The 21432-nt window shown below is 47.0% G+C and overlaps 1 protein-coding gene across 1 annotated transcript in view; it reads right to left on the bottom strand.

Moving 5' to 3' along the window:
• The window catches only part of LOC138288315 (chloride anion exchanger-like), a 355789-nt gene that overhangs the window by 240204 nt on the left and 94153 nt on the right, over positions 1 to 21432 (bottom strand). The window lies entirely within an intron of this gene.

Genomic DNA, 21432 nt, shown 5'->3' with positions numbered 1-21432 from the left:
ACCACTGTCACACAGCTGTAGTCCATGGGGAAACAAAGAAGATGTCACGCAGTGGGGCCCACAGCTCTGAAATCGGAAGGGAAAGTCACAACTCAGTTAGCATACACTGGGGGGAAAGGTCAGACAGTAGAGAGGTAGTAGTCTTTAAGTAAATGTAATATGCCAGTGTGGATTCTTACCTGTGTGTCATTGAAAATACTGCTGTATCACTGTGTTCCTGTTCTCTATGTCGTCCTCTTCGGCTTCCTCGCCTTCACTCTCCACAGGCTCCACAGCTGCTACAACACCACCATCTGGACCATCCTCCTGCAGAAAAGGCACCTGGCGTCGCAAAGCCAGGTTGTGAAGCATTCAGCAGACCACGATGATCTGGCACACCTTCTTTGGTGAGTAGAATAGGGATCCACCTGTCATATGAAGGCACCTGAACCTGGCCTTCAGGAGGCCAAAGGTTCGCTCGATCACCCTCCTAGTCCGCCCATGTGCCTCATTGTACCGTTCCTCTGCCCTTGTCCTGGGATTCCTCACTGGGGTCAGTAGCCATGACAAGTTGGGGTAACCAGAGTCACCAATTAGCCACACAGGGTGCCTCTGGAGTTGACCCATCACGTAAGGGATGCTGCTATTCCGCATGATGTACGCGTCATGCACTGACCCAGGGAACTTGGCATTAACATGGGAGATGTACTGGTCAGCCAAACACACCATCTGTACATTCATGGAATGATAACTCTTCCTGTTCCTGTACACCTGTTCACTCCTGCTGGGGGGGACCAAAGCAACATGTGTCCCATCAATGGCACCTATGATGTTGGGGATATGTCCAAGGGCATAGAAATCACCCTTCACTGTAGGCAAATCCCCCACCTCAGGGAAAACGATGTAGCTCCACATGTGTTTCAGCAGGGCAGACAACACTCTGGACAACACCTTGGAAAACATAGGCTGGGACATCCCTGATGCTATGGCCACTGTTGTTTGAAATGAACCACTTGCCAAGAAATGGAGTACTGACAGAACCTGCACTAGAGGGGGGATCCCTGTGGGTTGGCGGATTGGTGACATCAGGTCTGCCTCCAGCTGGGCACACAGTTCCTGAATAGTGGCTCGGTCAAGCCTGTATGTCAGTATGACATGTCTTTCCTCCATTGTCGACAGGTCCACCAGTAGTCTGTACACCGGAGGATGCCTCCATCTCCTCGCATGTCCCAGCGGACGGTGCCTATGAAGGACAACAGCGAGCACAGAGTCAATCAACCCACAGGTACGTAACCACAGCTTGCACAGAACATGATTCCCAATGCATTGAATGGCTTGTATGAGTGTTGATGCAAGGCCTAGGTATGTGTGACGCAGTAGAAAGTAAGCCATGTGGGCCCTTGAAATGGCGGCTGCCTGACCTGTGAAGTGCGACAATGGGATGTGAGGTAAATGCGCTGGCGTGGCACACCGTGGTGGTAGGCGGTCGAAGACCGCGGCGCAAAGCAGCATTGGTTAACATTGAACCCTATGGGTCTCAGGACCCAATGACGATGTGCGCCGGTGGTCGCGGTACGCACCGCCACGGGCGTGCCCGCCATTTTCTATCTGCTTAATCACTCGATACCTGATCTTCGACAGGAGAGGACCTACACTGCAAGTGCTACTGTGACCTCGGTCTGGAAGAGACAATGGCTCATGCGACTGGGGAAAGGGCCCCTGCCTTCACTGCTCAGGAATTGGAGAAACTTGTGGATGGGGTCCTCCCCCAGTATACGCTACTCTACGGTCCTCCAGACCAACAGGTAAGTACACTGGGACCATGCTTTGTGGGCAATGCCTGTGTTGAGTGGGGTGGATGAAAGATGGTGGGGAGGGGAGCGATTGAGGCACGCATCAAAGACGGATGAGAGCATGTGCCACATGGCAAGGGTGGGGATGGGGGGCCACTCACATCGAGCATGCAGAAGGTGATGAATATTTTTCTCCCCCTGTACATGTCACATAGGTCAGCGCCCACCAGAAGATCGATATTTGGCGTGCCATCGCCAAGGACGTCCGGACCCTGGGGGTCCACCACAGACGGGGCACCCACTGCCGGAAGAGATGGGAGGACATCCGCCGCTGGAGCAGGAAGACGGCGGAGGCTCAGCTGGGGATGGCCTCCCAACGTGGGAGGGGTGCCAGTCAGACTTTGACCCCCCTGATGTCCCGGATCCTGGCGGTGGCCTACCCCGATTTGGATGGGCGCATGAGGACATCACAGCAGACACAAGGGGGTGAGTACACTCTAATCCTGGTGACTTTGCGCGCAGTGGAGGTGTCTGGGTGGGGGAGGAGGGCTGTGGGTATCCCTAGGCCAGGGCGATTTCTGTAGGCTAGGCCCCTCCGTAAGGCATGGCCCTGTGCCCCCGCCCCCCACCTCTGTAGGGTGCCAAGTACAGCTATTCATGGCCCTGTGTCATCAATGTGTGCAGATGTCGCCCATAGGCTTGTAGGCCATGTCCCACGGATTGAGTAGTCGACCCCAAGTGCGCGGCGTAGTGCAGGGGGCTTCTGTGTCTGTCCTGTCCGCCAACGGTGTCGCCAATGCATGCACTCAACATGTCTTTATTCCCCCCCCCCCCTTTTTTGTGGTCTTCCTGTTCATGTGTGCATTAGCATCATCAGGCGGAGGAGAAGTGGCATCGGAGCACGAGGGAGCTGCATCCCACATTGCCATGGAGGGCTATGCAACGGACTCGGAATTCACCACTGGGACAGAGTGCGAGGGGAGCTCCACAGCGGGGACTCGTGCAGATATCAGTGACACGGACTCGTCCTCCGAAGGGAGCTCCCTTGTGGTGGCGGCAACATCTGTGCCCCCCGCAACAACAGGTACAGCCGCTACCCAGCGCACCAGCACCGCCCTCCCAGCAGCCCCTCAGCGTTTGCCCCGTGCCCGCTCACCCAAGAAGGTGGGCATCTCCTTCGCCCCAGGCACCTCAGGCCCTGCCCCAGTCACCCCTGCTGCCCTCAGTGAGGAGGTCATTGACCTCCTGAGGGCGCTCACTGTTGGGCAGTCTACCATTTTGAATGCCATCCAGGGTGTTGAAAGAGAGGTGCACCAGAGTAATGCGTACCTGGAGGGCATTCATTCTGGTCAGGCTGCCCTTCAGCGATCGTTCAACACTCTGGCCTCAGCAATGATGGCAGCCATTGTCCCTGTCTCTAGCCTCCCCCCTCCAACTCCCTCCACCCATACCCTATCACCTGTACCTCTGCCTATCCCAGACACACCATCAGACCAGCCTGCACACACCTCAACACCCAAGGGAAGCTCAGCCAGACATAAGCACCACACATCACACAGGCATTCACACAAGCAACATCCACATACAGACATACCAACACCCACTGCCTCCACTGTGTCCCCCTCCTCCTCGTCTCCCTCCTCCCTCCCTGTCACGTCTCCACTCACACCTGCATGCACAACATCTTCAGCCACTACCTCCATCACCAGCACACACACCAGAACCCCCCGCACACGTGCAGTCACCACCCCCACTACCATTTACACATCCCCTGTGTCCTCTCCCAGTGTGTCTGTCACCCCCTCTTCCAAGATACACAAACGCAGGCAGCCACCCACCCAACAGCCATCCACCTCACGACAGCCTCCAGCCCAAGCACCTGCACCCAAAGACACCAGACTTAAAACTCCTACAACCACAACCTCTTCCTCCACTCCCATACCCACTACACCTACCCGTCCCACTGTTCCTAAAATGCTTTTCCTGTCCAAACTTAACCTCTTTCCAACAACTCCCCCACCCCGTCCATGTCATAGGACTCCAGTCAGCACCTCAGCCACCACAAAACTGGGACCTGTCATGACAGTCTGCCATGGACTGTGGAGTCCCCCACCCTCAAGGGCAGCCAGTTCAGTACGGAGCCAAGGCACGGCCAGCCCACCCCCGGAGAAACATCCGAAGATAGGCAGTGGCCGGCGCGAGAGGGTGAAAACACCAGGGACTAAAACCCCTACCATGGCTCCGGCAGGAAGTGTGAAGCCAGCTGGCACACCGCCCAAGGTGGTGAAGGGCCACAGGCGATCAGGGAAGGCTGGGAAGGGCAGCACGCCCCACAAGACCGCCATCAGCCCAGCTGGCCAGGAGGGCCCCGCCAGCCCCATCCCAGGTGGGCAGGAGGACACCAACAGGCCCGGTACTGCAGCCCAGGAGGGCCCCGCCAGCCACATGACAGATGGGCAGGAAGGCCCCGCCAGCCACAGGTCAGGTGGCAAATGACCTCCACGCCATGGCCGGATCCGCTGAACTGGGCACTTCATCCTAAGCACCGCTGCTGCACTGGGCACCGCCGTCTCAAGTACCGCTGAACTGGGCACCGCCGTCTCAAGCACCGCTGAACTGGGCCCTTCATCTCAAGCACCGCTGAACTGGGCACCGCCGTCTCAAGTACCGCTGAACTGGGCACCGCCATCTCAAGTACCGCTGAACTGGGCACCGCCGTCTCAAGCATTGCTGAACTGGGCCCTTCATCTCAAGCACCGCTGAACTGGGCACCGCCGTCTCAAGTACCGCTGAACTGGGCACCGCCGTCTCAAGCACCGCTGAACTGGGCCCTTCATCTCAAGCACCGCTGAACTGGGCACCGCCGTCTCAAGTACCGCTGAACTGGGCATCGCCGTCTCAAGTACCGCTGAACTGGGCACCGCCGTCTCAAGTACCGCTGCACTGGGCCCTTCATCTCAAGCACCGCTGAACTGGGCACCACCGTCTCAAGTACCGCTGAACTGGGCACTTCATCTCAAGCACCGCTGAACTGGGCACCGCCGTCTCAAGTACCGCTGAACTGGGCATCGCCGTCTCAAGTACCGCTGAACTGGGCACCGCCGTCTCAAGTACCGCTGCACTGGGCACCGCCGTCTCAAGCACCGCTGAACTGGGGCGTTCATCTCAAGCACCGCTGAACTGGGCACCGCCGTCTCAAGTACCGCTGAACTGGGCACCGCCGTCTCAAGCACCGCTGAACTGGGCCCCTCATCTCAAGCACCGCTGAACTGGGCACCGCCGCCTCAAGTACTGCTGAACTGGGCACCGCCGTCTCAAGCACCGCTGAACTGGGCCCTTCGTCTTAAGCACCGCTGCACTGGGCCCTTCATCTCAAGTACCGCTGAACTGGGCACCGCTGTCTCAAGCACCGCTGCACTGGGCCCTTCATCTCAAGCACCGCTGAACTGGGCACCGCCGTCTCAAGTACCGCTGCACTGGGCACCGCCGTCTCAAGTACCGCTGGCCCATTAGCGGCAGGGGCAGGCCCGCATCTGTGTCGGGCAGGGCTGCACGAAGCACTCTGGGCACCAGTCCCCCTCCAGAACCAGTGGAGACTGTTATCCACTTGTGAGACTGTGGCTTTGCACTCCCCAGGATGGCACAGTGAGCAAACCACCCACTGTAGAGACTTGAGAGACTGTGGCTTTGCACTCCCCAGGACGTAACAGTGGGCAACCCACCCACTGTAGAGATTTGAGAGACTGTGGCTTTGCACTCCCCAGGATGTAACAGTGGGCAGCCCACCCACTGTAGAGACTTGAGAGACTGTGGCTTTGAACTCCCCAGGATGTAACAGTGGGCAGCACACCCACTGTCTGGACTTGTGAGACTGTGGCTTTGCACTCCCCAGGATGTAACAGTGGGCAGCCCACCCACTGTCTGGACTTGTGAGACTGTGGCTTTGCACTCCCCAGGATTGAACAGTGGCCATGGAGGCCCCTCGTGGGTCTGGCGTCGTGGACTCATCTGGCTGAGATGCCCCCCCTTCCCTTCCCCCTGAGGTGCCTGTAGTTTTGCTATCTGATGCCCTGCACTGTTCTCTCCGTTGGAGTCAGGTATCCTGTGTGGGCTTTGCCCATGTGATTTGGGCCCAGTGGTCCACGGACAATGCCTGCTACAATGATCGGACTTGTACATTTATGTATATAAAAGTTTTTGATGTGTTATATATTTTTAAGCCAGTAATACAATATTTTCAAATGTTTAGAATCATTTCCTTTTGTCTTTGCATTCTTCCAGGGGGTTTGGGGGGGGTAACTGTGATGTATTGCTATGCATTGATGTGTGTGTTGTAGTGGGTGAGGGTGGGGGTGGGTGTGTGGCGTATGTGTGTCCCCGTATTGTTTTCCCTCCCCCCTCCCCTGTGTCATAGGTGCAGTACTCACCGTTGTCTTCTGTGCCGGCGTTCGTGCTCCTGGTAGAGGAGCAGGAAGACTATCGCTGGGAGGATGTGGAGTTCAGGTTCCATGCTGTCCAGATTCCTCGTGGGGTGTATGGAGGTGAGCGTTTTCCGTTCGAAATGGCTGTTTCCGCCGTGTTTTTATCGGCGGGGCTACCGCCCCGGAAAAGGTGGCGGATTGGTAGGTTGTGATAGGGTGGGCGGTACATTGACTCCCGCCTGTCTGTTGGCGGTGACCGCCGCGCTGTTTGTTTGTCCCGCCGTGGCGGGCGGTGTGTTGATGTGGCGGTCTCTGTTGGCGGTTTCCGCCAGGGTCGGAATTCCATTTATTTTACCGCCAGCCTGTTGGCGGTTAAGCCGCCGCTTTAACACCGACCGCCAGGGTTGTAATGACCCCCCATGTGTTCCTGGCAGTATCAGGTGGAGTATCTGTTGTTCTAAGATCATGAAGCATCTGTGCCCAAGTTGCTATGTCGTCTGCTAACTTCTCGTCTGTTCCAACGTGTTTCATCCTAACCTCTTCCGCCACTGCCCAGTCAGAGAAGTCTCTAAGCCAATCCCCATACCTGGGTGGAATAGGGCTGAGCCACTTAATCACAATACGATGCTTTGCCAACAAGATTCCCAAAAGCAACATTTTTCAGCTTAGTTTTTACCCTTTTGGTGCATGGAGCAATCCTAACAGTATCACTTTAGGTACAAGTGCAATTTTCCATGAGGTGGCTCTCTCCAACGCTTCCACTATCTCTCTCCAATATGACGTCAGCAAACTACAGTGCCACACTACATGGAAAAAATCAGTAGAAACCATGGCACAGCATGGACACTGAGGTGAGCGTGAAGGATATATGCGGTGAAGGATGTTTGTGGCCAGGTACGTCTGATGGTTGTAATTATATTGTATAAGTTAAAAGTGCGCATTTGAACTCCTGGACTTAGCAACCTCGTACACTTGTTTCCACTCTGAGGCAGAAATTACCTCATTGAGGACCACCTCCCACCTACTTTGTGCATTCCACGTAATGCCCGGAGAGTCATCTCTCAGTGCTCTATAAATGAGAAAAATCAGTCTTTGTCCACCTCCCAAGGTCAGCACTGGAGTCAAGGTGGCAGAAGCCAGAGGTTCATCAGGGAAACAGGGCCACAAACTACGAGACGTCACCACCATTTTGGAATACTGGAAGCATTTGCCCTTCCCTAGCTGAAAAGAGTCATTTGTGTCTTTTAGGGTAATAAAGTGCCCATAAAAATAAAGATTTCCCAAAACATCGCACCCCCATCTTTCTATTTCTTCAAGGACATACCTAAGGCAATCCTAGTAAATGGCTGCAAATCCCACACTGGTGCATTCCTAGTGTACGGGGTGCAATGCAACACGCCTGACACTGTATGGGTCCATGCGTTGCACACCTGTTGCACTACATAAGGGCCCCTTCGATGTGACTTTCGGTCCCCCAATAGCAGGGCTGGCAGAGTGGTATCCCCACATGAACCCTGTAAGAGCATCTTCTCTTAGTTACTGTCACGATCAAACAAGTGTACTGAATGATGCAGTTGGGAGGCCATATGATAGAGTTCCACATGAGGGTGCTCGATCCTTCCGTGCTCCCATGTCTGCGTAGCATAAGCAGGCTCACTCTCTTCCTCCTATTCGCCCATAGCAGATCCAATATTAAACTTTCCAGGCGTGCAATATAGTATTTAGGTACATCATAGAAGGTATTCTGCAAACCATATAGGCAAAGCAGCAAAATAACCATCTTCACAATGGCTGCCCTACCCATCAATGAAAGCGGCAAGTCTCTCCAAAATCTAACAGAGACCTGTAAGCCTTCCAACAGTCTGCCGTGATTAAGATCATAGAATTTGTCAGTGGAGAGTGTCAGTCTGGTGTTCGGCCATCGGAAATAAGTAGGACTTTCGAAGATTAACCCAGAGCTCCGAGCATTCCCCAAATCTCCGTAGGGCATTTAAAAGAATGGGAATGGAAGACTCTGGATGTTGTACTTAAACCAGGACATCATCCCCGTTTAAGGAAACCACATGCGTGGTTCCCTCAATGTGCACATCCCCAAGGTTTCTGTGTTGTGCGAATGAAAGCTCCCAATGGCTCCATGGCCATGGTAAGCAAAAGGGGGGGACAGCGGACATCCCTGTTGTGTCCCCCTTTGTGATTGAATTGCTTCAGAAATTAGTTTCCCAGAGCACACACAGGCTGTTGGTTCAGCATATAGGAGCTGGACCCAGGCAATATATTTCTGGCCTAGGCCCAGTTTATTCATAATTTGCCATAGATACCCCCACTCCACTGAGGCCAAAGCCTGTTCAATGTCCAGGAGAGCAAACACAAATGGGACCTCCTTTGGTAGTGGGGCGTGATAAATATGAGAGAGTCGACGAAGATTAAACATTGTGCTGCGGTGGGAAATAAATCCTTATGGATGAGAGATACCAAATGTGGGAGAAGATGTGCCGTCAGGATACTACTTAGTATTTTACCATCAACATTCAAAAGGGATAATGGCCTAGATGCTGCTGGAACTACTGGATCTCTAGCTGGCTTAGGGATCAAGGACACCAGGGCTTCTCGCATCACATCTGGTAAGTGACCGCAGGCATTTGCCTCTTGATGTACCTCTAACAATTTTTCAGAGAGGATGTCAACACATTTTTGGTTGAATTCTGCTGGGATTCCATCAGAACCGGGCGTTTTTGACATTTTTAGGTGTTTTTTGGCGACCCGTATTTCTTCCCGATTAATAGGTTTGTCTAATAGGGCCCTGTTGTCATGTTCCAATTGAGGAAGCGTGACCCTGTTCAAGAAGGTAGTCTCATAATCCAATAACACATTATTGGGTGTGGCGTTAAGTCTGCTAAGGTGAGCCTTAAATACTTCATTGTATGTGTGCATACCTGCTTACTGGTATGGTCCACTAGTCAGTGACTGGCTGGCGGTCAGATTGTTGCTTTAGCAGGCGTCCCAGTAACGCACCTACCTTGTGGCCTTCTGCATGCAGGGAATGGTGATGGGCCATGTAAACATGCCTCGCCAGGTGTCGCCAATCATCAAGCAGAGTCCATCAGGTTTGTTGCCATTCCTCAACACGCTGTGGCTCTGTGGGAAGACACTACTCCAGGTCCTAGAGTCTGGCTTTGTGCTTGGAGACATAATTCTCAAGCTGGTGCTTGACACCATAGGTAGTCTCCAGGCATAGTCCCCTGAGCATCACCTTCATAGCTTCCCAGTCACAGGTCCTAGTCTCAGATGTCCCTCAATTAGCATCAAAGAATTTGCTTCAGGCCATCCCTGACTGTCATCTCAAGGGAGGATCACTTAAGGCTTTCGGGTAAAGATGCCATGTCGGTATTACTGGTCTCTTATATCCTTTACTAAATGTAACTAAGAGAGGAGTATGGTCCGATATGTATAATGTATTAAATAGGTAATAGCTCTCACTTGAGGAGACAGTGTGTCGGACAAAAAGCAGTAGTCGGGTCTACTGTATGTGCGTGTTGCAGGTGTATACCATGAATACGTCTTTAAGGTAGGGTTTCTATGTCGCCAGAGGTCTAATAAATGTAGTTCCTGTATATTATCTAACAGTTGCCCTGTCAAGTGTGGTTTTGTGTGTTGTTGTGGCAGATCAAGGTCTAGCGTGCCATCTAAAACTCAGTTACAATCTCCTGCAAGTATGACATCTGCCTACAAATATGGGAAGGCAGCACGAACCTCATTCCCAAAAAAGGTCCCGCTGTCCACATTGGGGGCATATACATTAATCAGACATACTTCTTGCCGTCCAGGGTTCCGAACACCAGTACATATCTCCCATCAGGATCTTGTACATGACCTTTGTGTTGATAAGGAACCTTGGGGGCCACCCATATCAGGACCCCCTAGCAAAGCCAGAATAAGAGGTTGCATAGCGTTTTTGGAGACTTGAGATACAGGCCTCCCAGGTATGAGTCTCTTGTAACAGGGCTATTGATACATGGTAGCTTTTAAAATAGGTATAGACACAGCTGTGCTTATTCAGTTGAGTCAAACCTCGCATATTCCAAGATAATAGTGTGTAAGTAAGTAGGTGTACCCAAGGAAGCTGTTTATATATGTTGTGACTGAAAAAAACACATTTGCAAATCCAGTACAAGCAGTAGACATCCCCGTTTAACCAGTGAACTATGAACTGAAACGCTTTGTCCGAGGTCATCACCAAGCCGAATCACGAGGCCAAAGATTCCAGTGGCCACAACTCTGCATGAACCCCTGTAGGGCTATGGGGACAGCCAGCCGGCATACCAGAGTAGGATACATAGCATTTATCATCAGAATAATTGAACTTTCGCATGAGACAATAAAGAAACTAAGAAATAAGAAAACACCACACCAGAATTGCTGTCATCAAACATCTATACAACCAAAGCGGCCTGTAGCATTTCAAGAATAACAGTATCAGTGACTCCGCATTTAGAGATGCCATAGCATCCACTGTGGTTTACGTATCTGAGTCAGGATGGCTCAGCCATTCTCCAAAGATGCTCTGCCCATGTATGTCGTCCATCTCGGTGGCAAGAGTACCGTCAGATTGCACAATTACTATACCGGCTGACACAGAGGATGGATCGGCGTTCCTCAACTTTTTCTGGTTCTGCATCCCCCACGAAGTTCAGGTCTCCCGGTATCTGGAACATTACTGGGTCTCTGTGGCGTGGCGCGAATACTGCGTTCATCCACTTATTAGCTTCCTGTGGACTCATGAAAAAAGGACCTCACTGTTGTGGATCACTCTAACTTTAGCCGGGAAGACTGAGCTATAACGCAAGTTCCCATCTTGCATCCTATTCTTAATGTCCATAAAGGATTTTCGTTGATGCTGAACTTTCTGAGTATAGTATTTCACACCTGTCGCATGATTTCATTGCGATCTTTATAATGAAAAAAAAAAAGAGAAATATTCGCTCCTGGCGGCAGCCCGGGTCGCGGAGGGGGCACTAGAGCCCTATGAGCTCTTTCCAATTTGAAGAAGGAGGAGGGTTCTCCCAGGGGGACCACAGCTGAGAGCCAGTCCTCTAGGAATTTCTCACGTCACCCCTCCGCCCCTCCAAGAATCCCACAAAATGTACATTTTTTCTGTTGGATCTGCCTTCAGCATCTTCTGCACTGTCCTCGAGCTGCACAGTGAGCTTCTGGAGGGAGCAGACTGTATCCTTCTCTGCAGCCACATCACAGTGGAGTTCACCAATATTATCTTCCACCACTGCAACTCTGTCCACCACCTTAAGCAGGTCTGCATGCAGGAGAGTTACATTCACCACAACGGTGTCTATCTTCGTGGCTAGCTCCATGCACGTGCCTCTGATTTCTTTTAGCATATCGGACATGGAGGGCTCCTGAGGGTCACGGCTATCTCAAGCTCGAACAAGGCAACGTCCGTGTGTCGGGGAACAACGCCCGGACACAGCCCACCGCTCATTGTGACAAAATATGGTGGAGGTACGCCTCCAAGCATAAGTGCGGCAAGCACTTCAAAGCAGGGGAAGTGTGTTTGTGCGGTCCTCCCTCCACGCACCAGCTAGGCTGCCACTGTACTCCAAATGGACCCTGTTACAGGGTGCCGACACTCAAGGCAAGGGGAGGCAGCCGCAACTAGGCCCCAGATCCGCTGCTCCCCTCCAGTCCACAGGGCAGCCAAATGCCCACCTCCCAGCAGATCCAGCTCCCAATGCGGCTCAGCTGATCAGGTAACTGCCAGCAGCTGCCAGGACCAGGTCAAGCAGGCCAGGGAGAAGGTGCCCACTCCAAAACAGCAGGGTGTCCAGCACAGAGTACGGGAGCACTTCCAGTTACAGGCCCTCCATTGTGAGCAGTTGGTGGCAGACTCTGGTGCCCGCCATGCGCAAAACGTTGCACCCCCTCCTCCTGCAGCTGTCTCACTCTGAGGATAGGGAACAACAGCTGTGTCAGCCGTGCCTCCTGGTCCGACAGTTAAGTATTACCCAAATAGCTCCAGTCCCTGGGCCCAAACACTGTTGCCACTCACCCCCTCACGTCAGGGGGGCCGCACACCCCATAAAGGCTCCTCTGCCTCCCGCAGTCCAGCAAACTGGCCGCTCCTCTCACCCATGCACCTCCACCCAGGCAGGAATGGGCAGTGCCCAAGCCGTGGACTCGGATCAGGTGAGCAGGCCACTCCGCCAGGCCACACTACGGAGCCGGTCCGCCCCGGGTCTGATCCCTTGGCATCATCAACAGAAATCCGCCTCCGCCGATGACACCCTGAGTATTCACTTAGCCTGCACGTTGCAAAAAGAAGGCAGGATAATCGATTTGTAAACAGGATTACTTGCGGGCTACCTGGAGCTCTAGGAAGCACGTCTAAGTGACCATCTTGTTGGCCCCACCTCCAAATGAACTTCTTTATGCATAACACCACAACTTCTCAAAAACCTTTGCATTTCACTTGAATAAAAGTGTGGACCATTGTCAGATAAAAGTGAATTTGGAAAGCTTTCTCTTTTGAATACCTCCTCTAAGAATTTTATTACACTGTTAGTTGAAATATCTCTCACACAAGTAACGTCAACCCAACTAGAATATAAATCTAATAATATTATCAGAAAAGGGTCTGATTTTCACCATGTTATGGACCTGCTTTGCCAATGGCAACTTCATCCCATTGATATTATCGAAGCTGTCTACATACCATGGCCATTTGTTTGTTTTTATAAATTGTATCACTCACTCGATACTGCATACAATCTCTTACTAATCTTTCTACTTCGTTGTCCATTTGATGCCACCAAAATTGTAACCTCAGTCTTTCTTTTGGTTTTATAATACCCACATGCCCTTCATGGGCCAAACTGGGTGACTTTCCACACACTCCAACTGGTGGTACAAGTTTGGTTCCACAAGTGAGAATATCAATCATAACCAATAGCACATCTGTAATCAGTGACCAAGGTTTCTCTAATTATTTACCTTTTCCTTTTTCTATCACTTCAATAACTTTGGACATTTTCTGAGCTTTGTCTCTCCCACTCTTCCATTCTATGACTTCTATGGCACCCCTTGTAACTTAACAAACATATACCTCGTCATCCACTAATGTTTCTGCCTCTTCTTCAATTGCATCCACATTGACCAATCGAGATAGACAATCTGCTGACCACTTAATCACTCTAGATATATAGTCAACAGTAAAATCATACTCTTGCAAAGAAATAATCCTTCTCCTTATCTTTGATAAGATTGCATCTAATCCCTTTTCGTAGAAAACATCTTTCAAAGGTTTATAATCCGAAAGCACTCTACCCTTCATGCCTCAAATCAGCTTTCTGTATCTTCTCAAAGCCCATAAATAGCTAGAACTTCTTCCCTGATTACTGAGTAATTTAACTCTGATCCTTTTAAACATCTGGATGCACAAGCAATTAAATGTTCACTCCCATTTCTTTTCTGCTTTAATACAGCTCCAATTCCTTTTGGACTGGCATCTGTTATAATGTATGTTTCTTCGTCAGGCACAAAACCTTGCTAACTAGGAGCACTTTTCAAATCCTCCTTTACAGATATGAGTTCTTTACAACAGTCTGAATCCCATTCAAAGTAGATGTTTTTACCCAATAGTCCTTAATTAACTGTTTTATCTGCATAATTCGGAATGAATTTACAGTAGCATTCTACCACACCTAGGAAACATACTAGTTCCTCTTTATTACAAGGGTCCTGTAATTTTACAATGACGTCAAACAATTCCTTTTTAGGAAATACACCTTGTCCTGTAATGTGATGTCCTATATAGTTGACTTCTTGCACACAAAATTTAAACTTATCTTTTCTCAGTGTCAATCCTGCTTTTCGCAACTTCTCTAGAACTGTATACACCCTTAAATGGTGCTCCTCCTTTGTACTTCCAAAAATCAACAAATCATCCTGATAGCATTTTACTCTCACTATTCCTTTAAGTAAATATGACATTATACTTTGAAATACTGAGGTTGCAGAAACCAAACCAAATGCCATCCTCAACAATTTGAAAATACCCTTTGGTGTAATAAATGTAGTCAATTCTTGCGAAGATCTCTCACACTTAATGTTATGATATGTGGACGCTAAATCCAAGGTTGTGAAAAACTTAGCCCCAGCTAATGTCAAAATGATTTCTTCAATAATGGGAAGAGGGAATCTATCAACCAAAATTTCCCTATTAAGTGCCATTGCCTTTTTTGGCTACAATAATCCGGGCCAACCATTCAGTTGCTTCTACTGATTCATTAATCTTTAATCTTTAAAGCAATCAAACAATCAATCTTTCTTTGAACCCCCACTTGCTCATTCGAAGGTATCCTCCTCACTTTGGTAATCACAAGTTTAGCTCTCCTCTTTAATTTATCTTGGGAAACATCCTTACATTCTTCTTCAAATGTATCTGTGGTTCCATTTAATTCTTGAGGTTGTACTTGTGGTACAGCATTTGGATTAAACATGACTCCTAACAACCATTGATGTGATCACCCCAGTAAAGCATCTCCTCTGTTTGACATATGGACCTTCCCAGCCACCATTCTCTCACACAGTGGAATACAATCTGTACAATATCCCAACATTTTTACAGGTACTCCACTATAACCCACTGGTGAAATGTTCATTTTATACAATTTCATTTTATCCTTAAAGTACTTGTCAAAGGTTTGTTTACATGTCACTGTGAGATGTGAACACGAGTCAAACTTCATGTTTATTTCTACTCCTTCAATTTTTACTGCATATGATGGGTGTTCAGCCTGTACCACTTTCACTTGGAATATAATCTCCTTAACTTCTTGACATGCATCTTTATTTATCTTACTTCTACAACATTTTGAGAAATGGTCTTTCTTACTGCATTTATTACCAATTGCTTGTAAAGCAGTGCAAACGATTGCATTTGCTTTATGACCCATTTTATCACACCTGAAGCATATTCCTTTAAATTTCTGAACATTTGTAGTTCCTGTTACAAGTATGAATGTATTACTTTCTGATACTTTCCGATTTTTTATTTTTAACTTGACTAGGTATCTCTTCAACCTTTGTGCTATTTTCTTTCACTTTGTTCTTAGCACCGCTAGGTTCATCAGCACAGTTGCCACGTGTTCATCATGTTTAGCGATTGCAATTACTTCTTCTAACAGAGGTTCATCCTTCAACCATACCTCTTCTCCTATTTTGTCATTTGCACACTTCAACACAAATTGATCTCTTATTCTTTCTTCACTTGCTCCTCCACATTTACAAATAGATGCAAGTTTTCTAAGACTTGTCACAAAATCCTCCACAGACTAAGCTTTTACCTGCTCCCTTAATCCATAACAATAGCTCTCCATTATTGTACTTACTTGTGGGAGATTATGTCTATCCAGTTTAAATATACAAATTTCATGTTCATAAGAACAGTTGTGGTTCAGGTGGTTACATAAAGATAAAAGATGATTCTTGGAAATTGGAGAAGTGGGAGGCAGAGGCAAACCACACAACCATAAATGATTGCTCATAAAAACAGCATATATCGAATGGTTGCATTACACTCCAGGTGTGGGTTTTGTAGGAAGGTGATATACATGTGTCAGTTTAGAGGTCTGATAGCTAGGTTATCTTTAAAAGACCTGGGACAATGAGTCAAGGGGATGGGCCTTGAGGTCTTGTATCTTCTGAATGAGGGAAGGAGAAGGCCTGAGTTGTAAAATCTCCTTCACAAGCCAATCTGTTAGAAAGGGCTTGTAAAAAAAATTAATTAAAAAAAAATCAGTTGAAATCTACACATTTTTTAATAGTGTGTGCCTGTGTGTGTGCGTGTTAGTTCATATCAAAGTAAATCAATCACAATCATGTGAGTATGGGTAAAATAATGACTGATTCCAACTGATGCAGAAAGTGATTTAAACAGCTTTTAAATGTGAAGCCAACAGTGCCTCAGGTCTGCTGAAGCTTGAATGAGGCAGGGCCAGAAAGATATGAAATCTGAAATGCCCAGTGTTATCTTGCCTTTTACAAATATATCAAATGTCCTTAGATTCACTCTGTCACAACTTCTAGTGCTGGAAGTCATGCCTGCCCAACCCTAATTTCTTATGTTCGACATAATACGTCAGCTTTGGCAAAGTGGACACATGAAACCTGCTCATCTCATGTCGCAAGAGCAGCTGCTCTGAGCCATGTTTATTGAGGAGGAATGTGGGCATGCGCTCAGTTACTGTGAGAGTTTGTCATTGATATGAGTCATATTAGCAAAAGGTTGTCTCAAGCAGCACCATAGGCACACACTTATATGCCAGTCATACCTTCAGGTTCATAAATGACCTCTTCTTTATAGTGCTTTGTACTATACTTTTTCAGTTTCTAAAGCTCTGTAAATACCATGTGTTACAATTACCTAATTTACTTGCTCTCCCTTTAGTGAACTCAGAAGAATGGAAGGCTACAAGTCAGTTCTATCGGATTCAACCTTGTGTCTTGCAGATCCATGTTTATGCAAGCAGTGAGCACTTAACTTACTGAGTCCAGCTGTGGTTTGGCTTGGGCATATTATTTAACACCCATTTTCGTAGTACCTCAGAGGTCAAATCAGCAAAGGCAGAAAGCAGTGAACGCCATTTTGCTATATTAAAGCCAGGGATTGATTGATTATTTAGGTATTTATTTATGTATTCATTCATTCATTTACTTATGGGGACATTTTGAAGCATAGGGTACACTTGGAATGTGTCTCCTGTACATATAGCAATAGTCAATGCCTAGTTCAACAGAGAAGACCAAAGAGAGGATTTCTTTATTGGGTGAACAGCAGAGTTTTAATATTTTGATGAATTTGTAAGACAGAAGATACTTTATGGACATAAACAGAAAGGTAAGAGAGAAGATATTTCACGGATATGGAGTGGGCTGGAATCTATCTTCCTGCTGACCAGCAACTATTGGAGGTATGTAAGGGCATCTGGTATGTGATCAAACTTCTTGGCTGAAGTCTTTGAATGTACTGAAGATCCAACCTAGCCTTCTTTGGAAAACCGACACATAAGGAATTACAGAATTCCAGGCGAGACTGAATGAAAACATTAACTACCATAACACTATGAGAACCAGATTGGAATAGAAATACCCTGGAGATACTTTTTAAATGACAAAAACAGACAGTAGTGGTAGCATGCACCAACTGTCTTATGGAAAACTCAGAGTCAAAAAACACCTTTCTAGGTACCTATTCTGGTTCTTGTCTGTACCCTGGCATTTCAACAAGGGTGGTGCAACTCCCACTGCACCAAAGTATTCAGCTTATGTACATAGCTGACATCTTGAACATGTTCCTCATTCTAATTAGGCTGATGCTACATCTCTAGGCAACAGGTCTTCTGGTGCTCATTTTTTGTCAAACCTGAGAAATCTATTGTAGTGTTGATGAGTCTGACAGACTTTCATAAGTTTCATTGTCAAATTGCATGATGTGATTCTGATGCTGTCGCAGGAAAAATAGAGGGTTGATTGGCAGAAAAAAGTTGTGAAAGTTTCAGTGAGTTAGGCTCTTGCTTAGGCTCTAAAACGGTCTTGTGTCCTTTCTGCACCAATCCAAGCCAAGTCTCAAACACATTTCGATTTATTGAGTAGATTAAGAGGCGTGGGTAACAATAGTTTGGCGGCTGGGCAATCTCTAGGCAGACACAGGGCCTCATTATCATGTCAGTGAATTGTGGTCTCTAAAGTCATTCCCCTGCCAGGCTTCCTGAGGCTGGTGGTACTGGTAATCCTGATGAGCAAAATTGCCAAGAGATTATGAAGGGGACGATGAGGTAACATAACTTGCAGAATCTGAAATATCAGACCCAATTCCCCTGGTTATTTTGTGTTTCACTTTAAATTTTACACAAGAAATATCAAGGAAACAGCAGGTCACTTGTCTTTCATTTGAACTTACTGGAGAGGGGGCGTCTGGATTTCCCAGTAATTCTTCATTTTGAAGGGCAGCCTTATGGTGCAACTTGCAATTTTTCGGTACTTTTCAGAGGAATTATTGTCTCCCATTGTACTGATAACTGAAAGGAGGAGGGTAATTGACTTCTTTAATGTGGCTCTCATAAGTACCCCAGACAAATCATCTGATCTTCTCCTGGCAAGCACTGAGAGTCTTGAACAGTCTGCAGTACAACTAAGGCTCACTCCTACTTCCAGTTTTTCCAGAAAATCCAAATGTGCATCTGTTGAAAATGCACCTTAATATCTTGGCATCATCAAAGGTTGTATCAGGATTTATTGTTAATTAACTCTCTGTGGTTAGGTTAGGTTAGACAAGGATAGGCTGGGGCATTTAGATAATGCACAACAAATGTTCTACATCTAAGGAACTATTGTTCTATATTTGATCGGCAGGTATGATGCTACAGGCACCAGTTAAAAATATTAAGCCATTATTCCAGTGAATGTATTCACTTTTGAAGCACTTCTCAAAGTAAACAGTGTTAATTTCTAAAACGTCTCTCGCTTGTTTATGCTGCTGAGAGGTCAGGTACATCATGTGTGTAATGAGCATTCAAAACTGATATTTGACCAACATGTTTGAAAGTGGTAAGGAATAGAAGCGCCTTTGGATGCCATTCACAGTATAAGCAAACACATGTTGGAGTTTTTGTGCAGTTTATATTTTTGCATTATTAACAACCTGTAGGATTCACTTTCAAATGTATATTATAAACGGGCATAGTGCTATTGCATGTGAAACACATTTTCTATATCTTGCTAAAGTGTGTTTTCCTGTTTTATGTTAACTAGGTCTCAGTTAGGCCTAAATGCCATATAGTTCAAAATGGATAGCTCCTTCTGCAGGTTCACTGTTCAGTATGTCTGCAGCACAGTGTAGCAGTAACATTTGATTTTTATTGACATTGCTGTTGTTGTTCTTGAAGAAAAGTTCCAACATGAACATAGTAAAGTAGCATTTTCATGGTGCTTCCACTAGGTCACTGTACTGCATTTATTTACAATAGTTGTTGTTGTCCTTCTAACCAGTTTGTGCTATCTCCAGATGACATTAGCAAAGAATGGGCAGAATCAGTATTCATGTAGTGGCATACTGCTTAGATGGTAAGGAAATGTGACATTTTATGGAACTTTCTTCAGATTTTCTAAAAGTGTAATTCCTTTATTCACACCCTGGTAATTTTGCAGAAATCAATAATTTACTTTGCAGTTTAACTGTATTTAAACCCCAGATTTTGGGGGTGAGCCAGAAGACGTTCTAATGCTACCAGGGATGCTGTCTGTTTTCTTACTGATTTTGCTGCTCACTTGAAATGTCGAATTTTTCTAATTTGCGCATATTCTATTTTGTCCAATTTACTGAGAGCCTTAATGGCATTGATTATATATGTATCTACACTTTATGACATCTGTATCACCTTTTGAATTTTTGCAATAAATCTTTAAAAATGTCTATTCTTGCTCTAGAACTCACTTATTGAGTCTGTCCTTACTTAACTGGCTGTATTTTATTAAGCTGTAAAGTACCTTATCTCGGGGACACATTGCTTCATGAACTGAGGTTTAACAACGGCTCTGATCCTTCCATCCATAGGCGTGCTGTTAAGGCAATACTTTGGGGTGTTCAATTTTAGGCCCCCTCCCCACCCAACACACACAACATATTAAATTCCTGGTAAAGCACATACACAAAACTACACCTATCTGCAAAGTTTTATTTCAATAGTTACACTGCATGATTTAAGGATTGAGGCAGTTAACCTTGGTTTCATAGGACAGGGTGTAGTTTTTAAAAACTGTTTTGATCTCTTACAAAGAATGGCTAACAGTAATGGCGACTGTAGGTGTGTTGCAATGGAGGGGTATTGCCGGGTGGAAGGACCACAGTCTGGTGAGAGCACAAAGTACATAGGGTAAAATTAGGAGATGGTGATTGGCAGATCTTAGTTATAATAGTAGAAAGGGAGCCAATAGATGGGATACTACTAGCTTTATAAAAAAACTGCAGAAATATATGAAGAACTCTGTTTTAATAGAAACCACCAACCTGGTTTCCAAAATATGTATGAGCGTACCTAGTAAAAGTATATATATGGTGCTTTTGGTGGCAAAGCTTAGGACTTTATTCAATGGACAAAAGGTGTATATGAAAATCCCCATTATTAGGCTGTTCCAATAGTTAACAATTAAGAGAATGATCGCTGGAGTGGGTGCTAGAGGTTCAATAGCAGTATCAAGATCTTTGAAGATAGCAAACATTGCCTCTGGGGCAGTAGTAAATATATGGCACACTTTCCCTGACCTTTAAATGGGTACACCATGTGCAAACAGAGATAATGAGCCATATTACCATGAATACACTGCCTTCAGTGCAGCCATGAACAGAGCAGAGCATTCAAGTGAAATATGAAGCAGCTTTGTCAAAGTCCGTGTTTTACTGTGCAGGTGGCATCTCACCTGCTCCTTAAAGAGGGAAGATAGATCCCTTTGCAGGTGGGTGCAGTGAGTGACTGAACCCAGTTGCAAAGGGATGTTGGAGGGGCTTATGGGTACCCTGTTTGTCCCCTCCAGAGGGCTGACAGAGGGCTGACATTACGGGGTGCACTGGAAGTGCGCCACCTTTTTGTTTCACACTTTCAGTGCGCCTCCTAAAGGCATGTTTACCACTGCACTCATGTCCATGATGTGATTTCTTCATTTGCATGGGTTCACACCCCCATGCAAATGAAGGAACACCATTTAATGATAGTGCTGGTGCTATATGTGCCCCAATGTTATCTGTATTACAGAATAGGCTGAAGAAATGTCTGCGGACCCTTCTGTAATACCAAAGTGCTCCATGGTTGACAGAGTATACACATGCTCTTTGCACCTCCGAGGCACTTTCTATAATAAAATCACAACGTTGTCCTTGAAGGGAGTCAATAACGGAGGTGGGATGGAATTCCACACTGAGTGGGCAAATTATTGATATTGGGCAGGGAAAATCATGAGTGATTTGTTGAGGAGAATGACAACTCCTCCAAGTTTGTGCTAGTGTAGGTGAGAAGGTGGCATTGTCTGTATGGATTGCAGTGGATGTGAAAGAGTCACTGTGAAGTAACTGGTGGACTTTAAGTGCCCTATATCCACAAAGTCCCATGTCTCTCTCTTTCTTTCAACCCTCTAACCTTCTGTCCCAAAATGCACAATTCTAAAATTTAAGTGAT

Source organism: Pleurodeles waltl, chromosome 4_1, assembly GCF_031143425.1.
Source record: "Pleurodeles waltl isolate 20211129_DDA chromosome 4_1, aPleWal1.hap1.20221129, whole genome shotgun sequence".
Taxonomy (NCBI): domain Eukaryota; kingdom Metazoa; phylum Chordata; class Amphibia; order Caudata; family Salamandridae; genus Pleurodeles; species Pleurodeles waltl.
The sequence above is the reverse complement of the archived record's forward strand: the minus strand, read 5'-3'. Positions and strand labels throughout refer to the sequence as shown.